General features: G+C 36.7%; 1 protein-coding gene across 6 annotated transcripts in view; it reads right to left on the reverse strand.

Annotated features, from left to right (window-relative positions):
* Positions 1–16,073, reverse strand: part of Rnf13 (ring finger protein 13) — a 114,710-nt gene that overhangs the window by 81,727 nt on the left and 16,910 nt on the right. For 3 of the 6 annotated variants that reach the window (XM_058578321.1, XM_058578322.1, XM_058578323.1), the window contains one exon: positions 5,775–5,850. The exons of the other annotated variants lie outside the window; for them this stretch is intronic. The gene's annotated coding sequence lies outside the window, so the exon portion shown is untranslated. The remainder of the gene's footprint in view (positions 1–5,774; positions 5,851–16,073) is intronic. 6 annotated transcript variants of the gene reach the window in all.

Consider the following 16,073-nt stretch of genomic DNA (forward strand, 5'->3'; position numbering starts at 1 on the left):
AGAAGTCAAAATTATCACTGCTTGCAGAAAATATGATCCTATTCTTAGAAGATCCAAAAAAAAAAAAATCCACCAAAAGACTGCTAATGCTAATAAACAAATTTGGTGAAGTAGCAGGTTAGGAAATCAACATACAAAAAGCTTTCCTACATACCAACAATGAATCTGCTAAGGAAGAAATCAGGAAAACTATTCCACTAACAATAGCCTTGAAAGAAAGAAAGAAAGAAAGAAAGAAAGAAAAAACTAGGAATAAATCTAACCAAGGAGGTGAAAGACCACTACAATGATAACTATAGAACACTGAAAAAAGAAACTGAAGACACAGAAGAAGGAAACCCTACCCCCACCCCATGTTCATGGATAGGCAGAATTAATATTATTAAAACGGCCATGCTACCAAAAACAATATAGAGATTCAATGCAACATCCATCAAAGTACCAAAGACATTCTTCACAGTACTAGAAAAAAACAGTCCTAAAATTCATTTGGAAGAATAAAAGACCCAGAAAAGCCAAAGCAATTCTAAGTCAAAAAAGAATGCTGGAGATACCACAATTCCTGCCTTTAAATTATACTGCAAAGCATTAGTAACAAAACTGCATGGTACTGGCATAAAAACAGACCAATGGCACAGAATAGAAAGACACAGAGACAAAACCACACAGATGCAATAATCTAATCCTTGACAAAGTGCCCAAAACATACAATGGAGAAAAGATAGACTTTTTAACAAATGGTGCTGGGACAACTGGTTATCCATTTGTAGAAGAATGAGACTTGATCCTTATCTCTTACCCTGCACAAAAATCAACTCAAAACGGATCAAAGACATGGGAATCAGACCAGAAATTATGCAACTCCTAGAAGTAAATGTATGTGCAACACTCCAATATATAGGCACACGCAATGACTTTCTCAATAGGCCCCACAAAGCTCAGGAAATAATACTAAGAATTAATAAGGAGGATGGCATCAAATCAAAAAGCTTCTGCACAGCAAAAGAAACTATTAGAAATATGAAGAGAGAACCCACAGAATGGGAGAAAATCTTCACTACCCACTCTTCTGACAGAGAATTAATATCTAAAATATACAAAGAACTAAAAAAATCTTACCACCAAAAACCCCAATTAATAAATGGGCAGATGAATTAAGGAGACACTTCTCAAAAGAAGAAATACAAATGGTCAACAGTCAGAATGGCAGTCATCAGATATACAAACAATAATAAATGCTGGAAAGGATGTAGGGGAAAAGGACGAGCTTTATACTCTTGGTGGGATTATAAATTATTACAACCACTATGTAAATCAGCATGGAGTTTCCTCAAAAGATTAGGCATGGAACCCCCATATGACCCAGCCATAGCACTTCTCAATTTTTATCTTAATGAATTAAAGTCATCACACTACAGAGACATGTATGCCCTCATTTATAAGCAGCACAATTGACAACAGCCAAACTATGGAACCAGCCTAGGTGTCCATCAATGGATGAATGGATCAAGAAAAGGTGGTATATATACACAATGAAGTCTTACTCAACCATAAAGAAAAATAAAATTACGTCATTATCAGGAAAATAGATGGAACTTAAAACCAATATGTTAAGAAAAATAAGCCAAACTCAGAAGGTCAAGTATGCTATGTTTTCTCTTATATGTGCAATCTAGAGAGGAAAAAGGAAAAGAAAGATGGGGCAGATCTCATGAAAATCGAAGGGAGATCAGTAAGGGAAGGGAGGTGGGGGAGTGGGGGGGGGAGTGATACTGGCCAAATTATATTTTATGCATGTATAAAATATATTTGTAATAACAAATCCCATCACTATGTACAATTATAATGCACCAATTTAAAAATGTGTAAAGAGGGGGAAAAAACAGAGAACATTTGTCTTAATTTTTTTAATTTGGGGGGCTGGGGATACAGCTCAGTGGTAGAGCATTTGCCTATAATGTGTGATTGATCCCCAGTACCACAGAGAAATAAATAAACTAGATTAAACTTTTTTTAGAAAACAACTGATGAAATTTTAAATGTTCTACAATTTTTAGGAATTTTAGTCTCAGCTCAAGGCAAATTTACACTTTTTATTTACTCCTGTATGTTGTACCCACATTAAAGAATAAAAAAAAAAAATCTGCTTATTATAAAGTATATATTGAACATCTCAAATCCAATATCCAATATCTTCAAAATTGGAAACTTTGAACAGCAACATGCTCAGAGTGTTTCAGATTTTGGAGCATTTCCAATTTCTGATTTTCAACTGGTAAAGTCGATACAAATACTCTAAAATCCCAAAACTCCTAAGTCTGAAACACCTCTGGGCTCCAGCACTTTGGATCAGAGGTATCCAACCGTAACAGCCTCTGTTCTTTCCCTCCTAACACTCTGCCCCACAAATCCAAATGGCAACAGTGCAGCTACATTCTCCCCCTCCCCCCACCCCGCCCAATCACACCCAGGTCCCCACCTGGGTCCCTTTCTATCTTACAGCAAAAAGATAAGGTGAAAGGGCTACATGCTGGCCAAGTGAATGTTAAACCCTCACTGGCCTCAACTGATGCACAGCATGCTTTCAAATAAGTGAGAAAAAAAATCTGTAAAAATGAGAGGCTTTCTCATGGATTATTTCATTAAATGCCCCCAACTCACGACATCAATTCTGATGATGATTATTGTTGACAACTGCTGTGGGTTTAGCAGCAACCAGACAGACTCAATTTCTAAAGTTTTACTCACATAATGGAAGGGAAATACCGAGAATGATTTTCAAGCTATCATCTTACAAAGCCATTAATATCACAGATGAAAACATATTCAAGTATTGTTCCACAGAGACAGAAAAGAGATTTGTGGCTGACGGGGGAAGAGGAGAGGGGTTTGAGGGAGGTGGGGACAGCTAGGTATGAAGATCGGCTGCTGGATGGCTGCAGGTTTGAGGGGCAGATGATGAAAATATTCTAAAGCTAGGATGTGATGGTGGTAGCACAACTCCAAACCTGTCCTGAAGATCACTGAAGGGTAGACTCTAGGAGTGGGTGGATTCTACAGGGTGTGAGTTGTTACAAGAATACTGTTTATAAAACATTATTTTATTGACATTAGTATTTTAGAGAAAATACATTGATAACATTCTACTATGCAGAAACTAGTTACCACTATAGGCCTGAGAGTCCAGCCTTAGAAACACCTATTTGCAAGATTTTCCTTTGGCTGGCATTTATGAATTTAGGTTTTCAGATGGTTCCCACCATTTTCTATTAATAAGAGTTTAATGTAATTAAATTTTGCAGACAATGTGGTTCAGGCTGAACACCTGCTTTACTTCTGGAGTCTGGACTCCTGGCACTCATTAGGCAGAGGGTATACACATCCACAGTCCACAGGATAAATCCCAGCACTAAGATCCTAACCAGCTGCCTCAGTGGACACCTCACATGTGTGCCACACTTAGTGCTGAAGACTGGTCACCCCTTGGTTCCTCTAGACCTTGCCCACTGTGTCTTCTCCCTTTGCTGATTCTGCTGTAATAAATTACAGCCAGGAGGACACATGGGCTAGTCCTATAGATCCCTGGAGTGAAGCACTGAAAAGGACAATTTCTGGCCAGAAATCATAGAAACAGACAAATCCTCACAAAACAAGGAATGATTGCCATTAAATTTTACTAAGAAGAAAAAACATGTACCCTGTTGACTGGTGCCCTATTTGGGAAAATGAATCTGAATAAGAACTATGACTTTCCTTCTAAAGTTCCAGAATTTCCAGGAACCTCTGAGGTTAAGAGAGGGAGCAGAATATGGAGAGAAAATAATTCTAAAGACAATAGACACAGGACCAATAACAACCAAAGCAGCGAACACCTGTCACTCCCCATGTGGCATGTGAGGCATGTCTTAAGTTAGCTGATACCCACAACTCCAGAGGCGCCATCTCAGATGAGGAAAACGCAGACACTGATTTTGCCCAAGATAAACAACAAATAGTTGCAGAGCCAGAATTCACACCTCATAGTTGTCTCTCAAGTGCACATCCTAGGCCCACCTAACAGCACAACACCAGGGCCAATGCCCCAGCCTGCAGCCACTCAAGACTCTTCCAGCAAGGGCCACAGCACAACAGTCTCAGGATGTCTCCTTCCTCGACACTGCACATACATGAGTGTGAGAGAGAGAATGTGTGTGTGTAACGATATGCAGTGTGCTTTGGTTATACTTTTTGGCTCACTATCTTCTTAAAATTAATATTCTGGAATTTGGATTTTACAGTCTATTTACAAAACTAATTCTTGTTTATTGTAGCAATTTGTGGAAAAAGTAAAGTCACCCAGTCTTCGTATAAGGAAGAACCAACAACTACACTTTGATGTATGTGTGATTCTCCAGACTTCAGCTGTGAGTACATTCAGATATATATTTAGCTGAACATATTCTCTTGCTGGGGAGACACGGTACATATTCTCTTGCTAACTACATTCTCTTCACTTACTGCATTGTATTTTCCTAATTCATTAACTATATTTGAAGAAGCTTTAAATTTTAAACCTTGTACCACAACATCCCGTCAAGGACCACTCCAGACAGCTGTCCATAAGACCCTCTGAGCTTCCATTCCTTTTGAACACTATATTTTCCTTACCTTATTTCATATATTGGGTTTCCATATGTGATGAGTTGATACAAAGTGAGAATTACAGATTGGAAAAAGGATGCATGATAGCTACATCCCTTATGAATGTTCCATAGTGGACAGAATGGGGAACCCTATTGTTGGATGTTTCATTTAACTATTATAAATTCCATAATAAATATTCTTTTAGTAAATACAACAACAAATATTCAATCAACAAAGATATGTTCAACATCTCTAGCAATTAGAGAAATGTAAATTAAAACTACGCTAACATTTCATCTCACTCCAGTCAGAATGGAAATTATGAAGAATTCAAGCAAGGGTGGGGATTGTAGCTCAGTAGACCATATGTCTAGCATGTATGAAGCACTAGGTTTGACCCTCAGCACCACATAAAAATAAATACATAGAGGTATTGTGTCCATCTACAACTAAAAAGATACTTTTTTAAAAAAGAATGAAATTATGGCATTTACAGGTAAATGGAGCTGGAGATATCATGCTAAGCAAAATAAGCCAATTCCAAAGAACCAAAGACCGAAAGTTTCTCTGATATGCAGATGCTAATTCACAATAAAGAGGGTGGGACTAGGGAAGAATAGAGGTACTCTGGATTAGACAAAAGGAAGTGAAGGGAGAGGAAGGGGTATGGAGATAGGAAGGATAGTAGAATGAATCAGGTAGTATCATCCTATGTGTATATGTGATTACAAACGGTGTGATTCTACATCATATACAACCAAAAGAATCAGAAGTTATACTCAATTTATTTATGATGTGTCAAAATGCATTCTACATTCTAATTAGAACAAATTTTAAAAATTCTTATAGTTAAAGAACCTATGGGTACACCCTTAGGTTTTGTTTTGTTGTTTGTTTTTATTAAAGCCATAGAATTGGCTGATACTATAATAAATGCACTAAGAAATATGGGATCTAGGGGGTGGGGTTGTGGCTCAGTGGTATAACACTCATCTAGCACAGGTGAGGCACTGGGTTTGATCCTCACCACCACACAAAGATAAATAAATAAAGATATTGTGTCCATCTACAACTAAAAAATATTTTACAAAAAATAGAAAAAAAAAAAAGAAAAAGAAATACAGGATCTAGTCAGACACAGTGGCACACACCTGTAATCCCAGAAACTTGGGAGGCTGAGGCAAGAGGATCACAAGTACAAGGCCAGCCTGGGCAACTTAGTGGACCCTATCACAAAAATACATAAAAAGAAATAATATCAGATAGATCAGGGTCTATGTACCAGCATTGTTATATACAATAGTAATACAGTATAATTTGAAGGCAAAATGTTTTAATTAAATAAACTGTTTCATCTTTAAAAGGAGAACAGGACCTAAAAGACGCTCTGTAGAATAAATACAGTTATACACAGAAAGGGCTTACCGTGACAGTGAAGTATAGAAGGGAAAGACTTTAGATAGCAGATGACCCAGGAAATCCAGGAGAAGAACTAGAGCTGACAGGCAGACACGCTGCAGGAACATGGAGCTCAAGAGGGTGCTTCCAGAGACTAAGCCTACCTGTTAATTCTCAGCATGCCTTTCTGAGGAACAGCTCACACAAGGCCGTTACCCGCTCTGGTTTAAAAAGGTATGTTACCCTGTGGACTAACAACTTGTTATTCTCAGTGTTACTCTTCATTTTCAGGGCTGAAGAATGTGTGCTCAGACTCCTCCACCATTAAACACACACACACACACACACACACACACACACACATATTACCCTGATCCAGACATGCACAGTAGAGGCTCAAAAATCTTACACAATCCAACTGTCAATCAAAAGCTAAGATTGAGCAAAATTCTCCAAAAATATCCCTCCCACCTTAATAAAATTGGGCTTACAAAGACAGCAGCTGTCATTCTCCTTTCTCTGAGAGTGTTTTCTTATCTTCTTTCTCTTCCAATAAACATTGGTATACTTTTACCAAGTTCTGTGTCTTGGATGAAATTCTCTTTTGAGAGACCACAATGCAATCTCCAGAAACACAGTGAGTGGGATGAATATAATTTGGGGAATTTTTGCTTAATATTTGTGGAACACTCTGGTGTCCATGTAAACAGGCAGTGATAAACAGTCTGATGCTCCACATCAGGCAGAGATTTGGTATCATCAAAAAATAGATAACTGAAGAATATAATTTTCACTTTAAGATAAAAGTGAACATCAAAAAGAAAAAAGAAGAATATGTAAATGTAGAGGCGGAGAGAGAAAGCAGAACAAAAAGGGATATTAATTTCACAAAAGTCAAGAGAAAAAAGAAACTTTGTAATAAATACAGGGAGAAGGAGGCAACTGGTCAACAGGCCAATGTCAGAGAAGAGGCAGGCAGGGCTAAGGTGTCCAAAAGAGCCTGAGACATGTAAGGAGTCTGTCTGTGCGTTCTACCAGTCCCCACTGCTCAGTCCACTCTCTGTCCCCAGGATGCACCTTGGTGGCTCTGTATCTTTATTCATGTGTCATCCAGAAACTAAATACTTTGGGGGGGGGGGCGTAGGGGGGCCTGCAAATCCTATGAAATTATATGCTCAATTCTGCGTATGTATAAATATATGTGGTTTCCATGAAAAATGTCTGTGGTGATTAGCACATTCTTTTTTTTTAGAGAGAGAGAGAGAGAGAATCTTTTTTGTAGATGAACACAACACAATGCCTTTATTTTTATGTGGTGCTGAGAATCAAACCTGGGTCCCGCCTGTGCTAAGCGAGCGCTCTACCGCTGAGCCACAATCTCAGCCCCAGCACATTCTTTAAAAAAAAAAAAACCTCTTATATTGTTGCTTTCTTTTTAGATTTTAGCTTAATTTTTTCCTTCTCCAAGAAACCTTCTGAGGAGAAAGTTGAACAAGCTGAAATCTTTGACACCTTTCCCAGCACTCAGCCTACCAGTTTAGTACAAACGCAGATCTACACGCTTATCTGGCCTGTCATAATCCCACACCTCTGGTGAGTATGAAAGCTTTACTGGGATGAAGGTAAGAGTTCTCAAAAAAGATGCCTTTGATGTTGGTATGCTACTACCAGGCAACATTAATTACTGGAAAATGATTTCCTGATTGGTGAAAAGCACTTAAACTGGGAAGACCAGGGGTAAACCATAATAGCTTACTACAAAAACAAAGCACCTCTGAGCCCTGTGTGGTGTGTCCTTGAAACTGAGCAAGACCTGCAGGAAGTGGAAGCTGCTCTGGGCTATCAAGAAGCAGCTCCTTTCAGCACCTGTGAGTGTTCCTCTGGGGAGGTGATGCTGCCTACAGCCTGAGATCATGGTTTGCCATCCTGCACACACTGGGTGGGCAAGAAAGCACTCCTTGGAGGATGTAAGGCTTCCTGATGCAGATGTACTTCAGGTTGGCATGCTATGCTCCTATCTATACGGTCCCACAGCGCTCAGGCATCTGGTGCCAGGGCATGGTGCACCTGTCACCAAGATGAGAGTGTCACTCAGAGTATGGGTTACCTCCACTGACACAGAGTGTGTGCTGTGCCCTTCTTCTCCAATACAAGTCTTCCTGGCCTCTCCTCATTGAATTATTTAACTGTTGCAATCTATACAATAAAAAATATTTATGTATTTTTGGTTGTGACTCTCATCATTCCCAAACAGAACATACTTACCCTGAGGATATTCTTTAAAATAAACTTAGGACACAGAGAAAACCTAGCAAAATACGGCTGGTTACAAATGCCTACTTCTTTCTTCCCTCCCTCCTTCTCCTTTCCCTTCGCTCTGTCCTTGCCCTCCCTTCCCTACCTCCCCCTCTCACATTACCAAGGACAGAACATAGCTCTATACTCATCCTGAGTATTGAATAAGCCCACAACGAGAAAAAAAAATTATGCTTCTTCAAAGAAATGAAATTAAAAGAATATGCAAGAAATCTTCCAGAACTACCAAACAGATTTCTAAAGATTCACTCATCACCACTATCCTTAATCACATTTAATTTTACATATTATTTGATAAAATTACACTATTTTTTTTAAATTTTTTCTTTTTAGTTACTACATGACAGTAGAGTATATTTTGACATATCATACATACATGGAGTATAACTTTCCATTCTTGTGGTTGTACATGATGTGGAGTTTCACTGGTCATGTATTTGTGTATTCATATATGAACATAGGAAAGTTATGTCTCATTCATTCAATGTCTTTCCTACTCCCATCCTCCTTCCCTTCCCTTCATTCCCCTTTGTCTAATCAATGAACTTCTATTCTGCCTTCCAGCACACCCCGCTTGTTGGTTGTTAGCATCTACATATCAGAGAGAACATTGGACCTTTAATTTTTTGAGATATGCTTATCTCACTTAGCACGATAGTCTCCAGATCAATCCATTTACCAGCAAAAGTCATAAAGTCATTCTATTTTATGGCTGAATAGTATTCCATTGTGTATATGTGCCACAATTTCTTTATCCATTCATTTGTTGAAGGGCACCTAGGTTGGTTCCATAGCTTAGCTATTGTGAATTGAGCTGCTATAAACATTGATGTGGCTGCATCACTATAGTATGATGATATTAAATCTTTTGAATATAGACCAAGGAGTGGGACAGCTGGGTCAAATGGTGGTTCCATTCCAAGTTTTCTAAGACTCTCATACTGCTTTCCAGAGTGGTTGCACCAATTTGCAGTCCCACCAGCAATGTATGAGAGTGGCTTTTTCCCCACATCCTTGCCAATATTTATTGTTACTTCTACTCTTAATAATTGCCATTCTGATTGGAATAAAATGGAATCTTAGTGTAGTTTTAATCTCCATTTCTCTAATTGCTAGAGATTTGACCAACTGTACTTCTCTCTAATTGCTAGAGATTTGACCAACTGTACTTCTTTGTGAAGTACTTGTTCACTTCCTTTGCCCATTTATTGATGGGTTATTGGCGGGGGGGGGGGGGGGGTTGTTTGTTTTTGGGGGTTTTTTGGTGTTAAGTTCTTTGAGTTCTTTATATATCCTGGAAATTAATACGATGAGGTACAAGTGGCAAAGATTTTCTCCCATTCTGTAGGCTCTTTCTTCATGTTCTTGATTATTTCATTTACTGTGAAGAAGCTTTTTAGTTTGATTCCATCCCAGTTATGGATTCTTGATTTTACTTCTTATGCTTTAGTAATCTTGTTGAGGAAGTTGGTTCCTAAGCTGACATGATGGAAAGTTGGGCCTACATTTTCTTCAAGTTAGGCACAGCGTGATGCCTAGGTCCTTGATCTATATTTGAGTTGAATTTTGTGCAGGGTGAGATAAGGGTTAAATTCATTCTGCTACTTAAGAATTTCCACTTTTTCCAGCATCATTTGTTGAAGTAGCTATCTTTTCTCCAGTGTACATTTTTGGCACCTTTGTCTAATATGAGATAACTGTATTTATTTGGATTTATCTCTGTGTCTTCTATTCTGTTCCACTGGTCTTCATGTCTGTTTTGGTGCCACGCCATTTCTGTTGCTATAACTCTAAGACATAATTTAAAGTCTGGCAATTGTGATGCCTCCTATTTTATTTTTCTCACTAAAGATTGCTTTGGCTATTCTGGGCCTCTTATTTTTCCAAATGAATTGCATGACTGCTTTTCTATTTCTATGAAGAACATCATTCAAACTTTATAGGAATTGCATTAAACCTATATAGTGCTTTTGATGATATAGTCATTCTAACAATATTAATTTTGCCTATCCAGGAGCATGGGAGGTCTTTCCATTTTCTAACATCTTCTTTAATTTCTTTTTTTAATATTCGGTAGTCTTCATTGAAGAGGTCTTTCATCTCTTTTGTTAGACTGGTTCCCAAATATTTATTTTTTGAGACTGTTATAAATGGGACAGTTTTCCTACTTCTTCCTTCAACTGATTAATCATTGATGTATAGGAACGCAATTGATTTATGGTTGTTAATTACATATCCTGCTACTTTGCCGAATTCATATATGAGTTCTAGAAGCTTTCTGGTGAAATTTTTTGAGTCTTCTAAATATAGAATCATGTTGGGGCTGAGGTTATGGTTCAGTGGTAGAGCGTTTGCCTAGCATGTGTGAGGCACTGGGTTCAATTCTCAGCACCACATGTAAATTAATAAAATAAAGACACACTGACAACTATATAAAAGTAATAAAATAAAAGTATAAAAATATAAAAGTAATAATAAAAAATACATAGAATCATGTTGTCACCAAATAGGGATAGTTTGAGTTCTTCTTTTCCTATTTGTATACCTTTAATTTATTTCTTTTGCCTAACTGCTCTGGTTAGTTTCAAGAACTATGTTGAATAGAAGTGGTGAGAGAGGGCATCCCTCTCTTGTTCCACTTTTTAGAGGGAATGCTTTCAATTTTTCTCCATTTAGAATGATGATGGCCTTAGGTTTAGCACAGATAGCTTTTACAATGTTGAGGTGTGTTAGTAGGAACATAGTTTTTCTAATGTTTTGAACATGAATGGATGCTGTATTTTGTCAATGCTTTTTCTGTATCTACTAATATAATTACATCACCACCATCCTTAATCACATATAATTTTATATACTTTTTGATAGGATTACACAAATTATTAACAGACATTTAATCTGAAATTATCTTTCTGGTCAAGAATTTTCTGAATAAGTCTCCTGTGAATCAGGAAATAAGAGAAAGAATCAAAAAATGGGATAGCATCAAATTAAAAAGCTTCTGCACAGCAAAAGAAACATGGAGGGCAGAGACAATCTACAAAAGGTAAGAAAACTTTTGCTAGCTGCTCTTCCAACAGAGAATTAATAACCAGAATATACAAAGAACTCAGAAAACTCAACATTAAAAAAAATCAAGGGGCCGGGGTTGTAGCTCAGTGGTACAGCACTTGCCTAGCAAGCGTGAGGCATTGGGTTTGATCCCCAGAACTACATGAAAATAAATAAATAAATAAAATAAAGGTGTTGTGTCCATCAACAACTTAAAAAAAATCAAATAACCCAATCAATAAATGTACAAATGAAATGGATATTTCCCCCAGAGAAGTAGTACAAATGGCCAAACACAATATAAAAATAAGTGTTCAACATCTTTAACTATCAGGGAAAAGCAAATCAAAACTACACCAAGATTTCATCTCACTCAGATTAGAATGACTACTATCAAGAATACATAAAAAATATTGGTGGAGAGGCAGAAGGAGGAGGAACTCTTACACACTGTTGGTGGAAATGTAAACTAGTAGTCACTATGGAAATCACAGGTGACTTCACATCCTTATTAACACATGTTCTTAGCTATTTTTTAATATATATATGTAGTTGTCAATGGGCTTTTATTTTATTTATTTATTGATATGCAGTGCTGAGAATCAAACCCAGTGTCTTACACATGCTAGGCAAGTGCTCTATAATTGAACTACAACCCCAGACCTATTTGCTATTTCTGAAAGAGCCATCCTAGTGGGAGTAACATAATATCCCACTGGGATTCCAATTTGTATTTTCCTAATGATTAGTGATAATAAGCATCATTGCATGTGCCTTCTGGCCATGGGTAGGTCTTCTCTGGTGAAAGTCTATTCAGGTCCTCTGCTCATGTTTTATTCAGATTGTTTCTATTACTGTTGTTGAATCACAGGTCTTCTTGATATATTCTGCATATCAATCCCTTATCTAACATGTGACTGCAAGATATCTCCTCCATTCTGTGGACTGTCTTTTCCCTCTGTAGATTCTGTCTTTTAATATACAAGAGTTTTAATTTTCATAAAATCAAATTTATCTATTTCTCTTTTTGTTACTTTGATGACATATCCAAGAAATTACTGCCAAATCTAATGTCGTAAAGCTCTCTCTGTTTTCTTTAAGAATTTTATATATTACTTCTTACATTTAGGTCTTTAATACATCTTGAATTAATTTCGTATATGGTGTAAGAAGGTAGAGGTCCAATGTTATTCTCTTTGCATGTGGATATCCTGACTTCCCAATGCCACTCATCAAAAGGGCTGTATAAAACTCCACCCAATGACTGGTCTTGGCACCCTTGCCAAAAATCATTTAACCATATATGTAGGACTTAACTTCTGTGATCACTTTTCCATTCCACTGGTCTATAGTGTCTGTCTTTATGTCATTCTCACAATATTTTAATTACTATATATCTTTGCAGTAAGTTTTTAAAACAGGAATTATGAGAAGACCACCTTTGTTCTTTTCAATATTGTCTTGCCTATTTGGGAATTCTTGGGATTCAGCATGAAAATTAAGTTAGATTTTTCTATTTCTTTTTTTAAAATCATTGGGATTTTGATAGGAATTGCTGCAATGAATCCATAAATTACATCAATGCTTCGGGTAGCACTGAAATCTTAACTTTACTGTCTACCAATCCATGAACATGGGATGTCTACCCATTTATTTGTCTATTTTAATTTCTTTCTGAAAAGATTTTTTTTATTTTCATTGTAAGGGTCTTGTCCCTCCTTTGTTGAATTCATCACTAAGTATTTCATTCTTTTTTGTTATTATTGGAAATGGAGTTGTTTTCTTAATTTCTTTCTTGAATTCTTCATTGTTACTGTGTAAGAAGGCAGGTGATTTTTGTATGTTGCTTGTATTCTGCAACTTCACTAAGTTATTTTCTTTGTTCTAACAGTTTTCTTTTTTCTTTTGTGAAATCTTAAGGGTTTTCAACATATAAGATCATATCATCTGCTAATTTTACTAATTAGAAAGCTAATTTTACTTCTTCTTTCCAATGTGGATGTCTTTATTTCTTACCTACTTGCTCTGCATATGATTTCAGTACAATGACAAACAGAAGCAGCAAAAGTGGGCATCTTGCCTTGTTCTTAATCCTGGAAGACATGCTTTCAGTCCTTCACCAACAATTATGTTACGTGTGGGACTTTCACATATACCCTTTATTATGCTGAGGTAGTTTCCTTCTACTTTCAGTTTGCTGAGTGTTTTTTTTTTTTTTAATCATGAAAAGGGGTTAAATTTTGTCAATGTTTTTCTGCATCAATTGAAATGATCATGTTTTCCCCATTCATTCTGTTAATATGGTATATTACATTAATTACTTTTCTCATTTTGAATCATCCCTTAGACATTCCAGGAATACGGCGTACTTGGTCAGGATGCACCATCATTTAATGTGCTACTGAATTCAGTCTGCTTGTATTTTGTTGAGGATTTCTGCATCAATAGTCATAAGATACTGATCAATAAGTGTGGAGTTTTTTGTTTTTTTTTTTTTCTTGTTGTTTTTGTTTGTAGTATCCATCTGATTTGGTATCCAGGTAATTTGTGCTCTTTGGAATGAGTTAGAAAATATTCTCTCCTCTTCAATTTTTAGAAAAGTTTGAAAAGGATTGGTACTGTTAAAATATTTGGTAAAATTCATGCCTGAAGCTATATGAACCTGAACATTTCTTTCTTGAAAAGTTTTTGACTACTGATTGAATCTCCTTACTATAGGTCTGTTTAGATTTTCTATTTCTCCATGACTCAGTCTTAGCAGATTGTATGTTTCTATGACTCTGTCCTCTTCATTAAGATTATCCAGTTTCTTGGCATACAACTGTGCATCATGTTCTTTCAATCTTTAAAATCAGTAATTATGTCTCCTCTTTCACTTCTGATTTTAGTTAAGTCATATTAAATTTAGCCTAAGGCTTTCTCTGTACACATTTTAAGTTTGGTCTAAGATTTCTCTGTTCATAGTACAAAGTTACTTAACTTGACATGCAAATAGACCGTAACCCACTGTTGTAACAAGTCTTGGCCAACCACAAGCAGCCAACTATTCAAACCATCTTCAAATAAGGCAGACGCGAGCTACAACCAACTGGCCTGTTTCTGTACCTCACTTCTGTTTCCTGTATGTCTCTTTCTTTCTCCACTGTAAACAACTTGCTCATGTGGTGGTATGGGGACACTGAACCATTTGGGGTCGACAGCTATCTCATTCTACAATCACAAATAAGCCCAGTAAGATTTGCAAAACTAGATGTGTTGTAATTGTCTTGTAACAGTCTTATCTCTTTTTTTCTCAATCAATGCAGCTACAGATTTGTTAATTTTGTTGATCCTTTCACCAGAAACCAACTCTTAGCTTCATTTTTGAGAACCTGGGCTTCCTGCCTGGCACATGAGATTATCTGCATGGCTTTGGAGCACAAATGATGGTTACTCATCTAATTCTGGACTGGTAACTGTAAAACTTCAAAACTGCTTTAGTAAAAATTTACCAAGCCTCACAATAAATCCTAACTTCACTTTTAAATCTGGAGGGATAGTACAAGATTCATCTATATAAAATTACATTTTAAAACTTCATTTTAAGAATGGGAGAGCCATTTATAAGTGTTTAGTTAGGATGAACATTCCTTTCAGAAAATCCTTTCATAAATAACATTTAGCCCTGGTGATGCAAGAGTCTGATTTCAACTGCCTTAGGGCCAGTGAACACTCATGGAACAGCCACCCAGTCCATGAGAAAGCCTCCCACCAGGCCGGCAGCCCACTGGCTCTCAAGCTACGTGCCTGAGCAGCACAAGCTGCAAAAACTGGGTCAAAACATCCCACTACTGAATAACTGCGATCTTTTCTTAATTTACAAAAAATGTTAATGATAATGGATTCTACTTGTCTCTCTCAGACAAATAAGAACCAAAAGAATGTATATTATATTAAGCATTGCCAAAATTTAAAAAGTGAACAGTTAGTTAACTACTTTTGTGAAAAATCCAAATGTTGACAAAATATTATGTACCACAAAATTTTCTCCAGAATAATGTTTTTAATTCACACAAAACCTGAACATATCAATAACTTCATAGCATCCCTTATAAAGCTCTCTGATTTCCAGGAGTTCTGACAACTAGAACTACTAACATATACTATAGTTTAATTCCCATAATAATGAAGCTTTTAAGGAGAATGGTTCAGATTTTCAGGAGTAAAAATATTAAATTAGAAAACAAAATAAAACTAGGTTTAACTTTTTTTTTTTTTTTTTTTTTTTTTGGTCCTGGGGATTGAACTCAGGGGCATTTGACCACCAAGCCACATCTCAGCCCTATATTGTGTTTTATTTAGAGACAGGGTCTCACTGAGTTGTTTAGTGCCTCACTAAATTGCTGAGGCTGGCTTTGAACTCGCTATCCTCCTGCCTCAGCCCCCACCCCCAGCCGCTGGGATTACAGGTGTGCACTACTGCGCCCAGCCACAAGGTTTAACCTTTTTAAGAAAATAATAAATGCCATTTTTTTTTTGCAAGAAAACAAAAGGTTGTCCACTTACTTCCTCTAACATGAAATCATCCAAACTAAAACCAAGCTTCAGCTAAGTTTTTACGATTCCCATCAACCAAACAAAAACTTTCTGTGATGACTGTTTTTACAATTTGATTTTTTTAATAAATCAGCAAGAAGAACAAAATTTTA

Source organism: Marmota monax, unplaced genomic scaffold (assembly GCF_021218885.2).
Source record: "Marmota monax isolate L192 unplaced genomic scaffold, Marmota_monax_Labrador192_F-V1.1 WCK01_AAM20220418_F8-fsc00256, whole genome shotgun sequence".
Lineage (NCBI taxonomy): Eukaryota > Metazoa > Chordata > Mammalia > Rodentia > Sciuridae > Marmota > Marmota monax.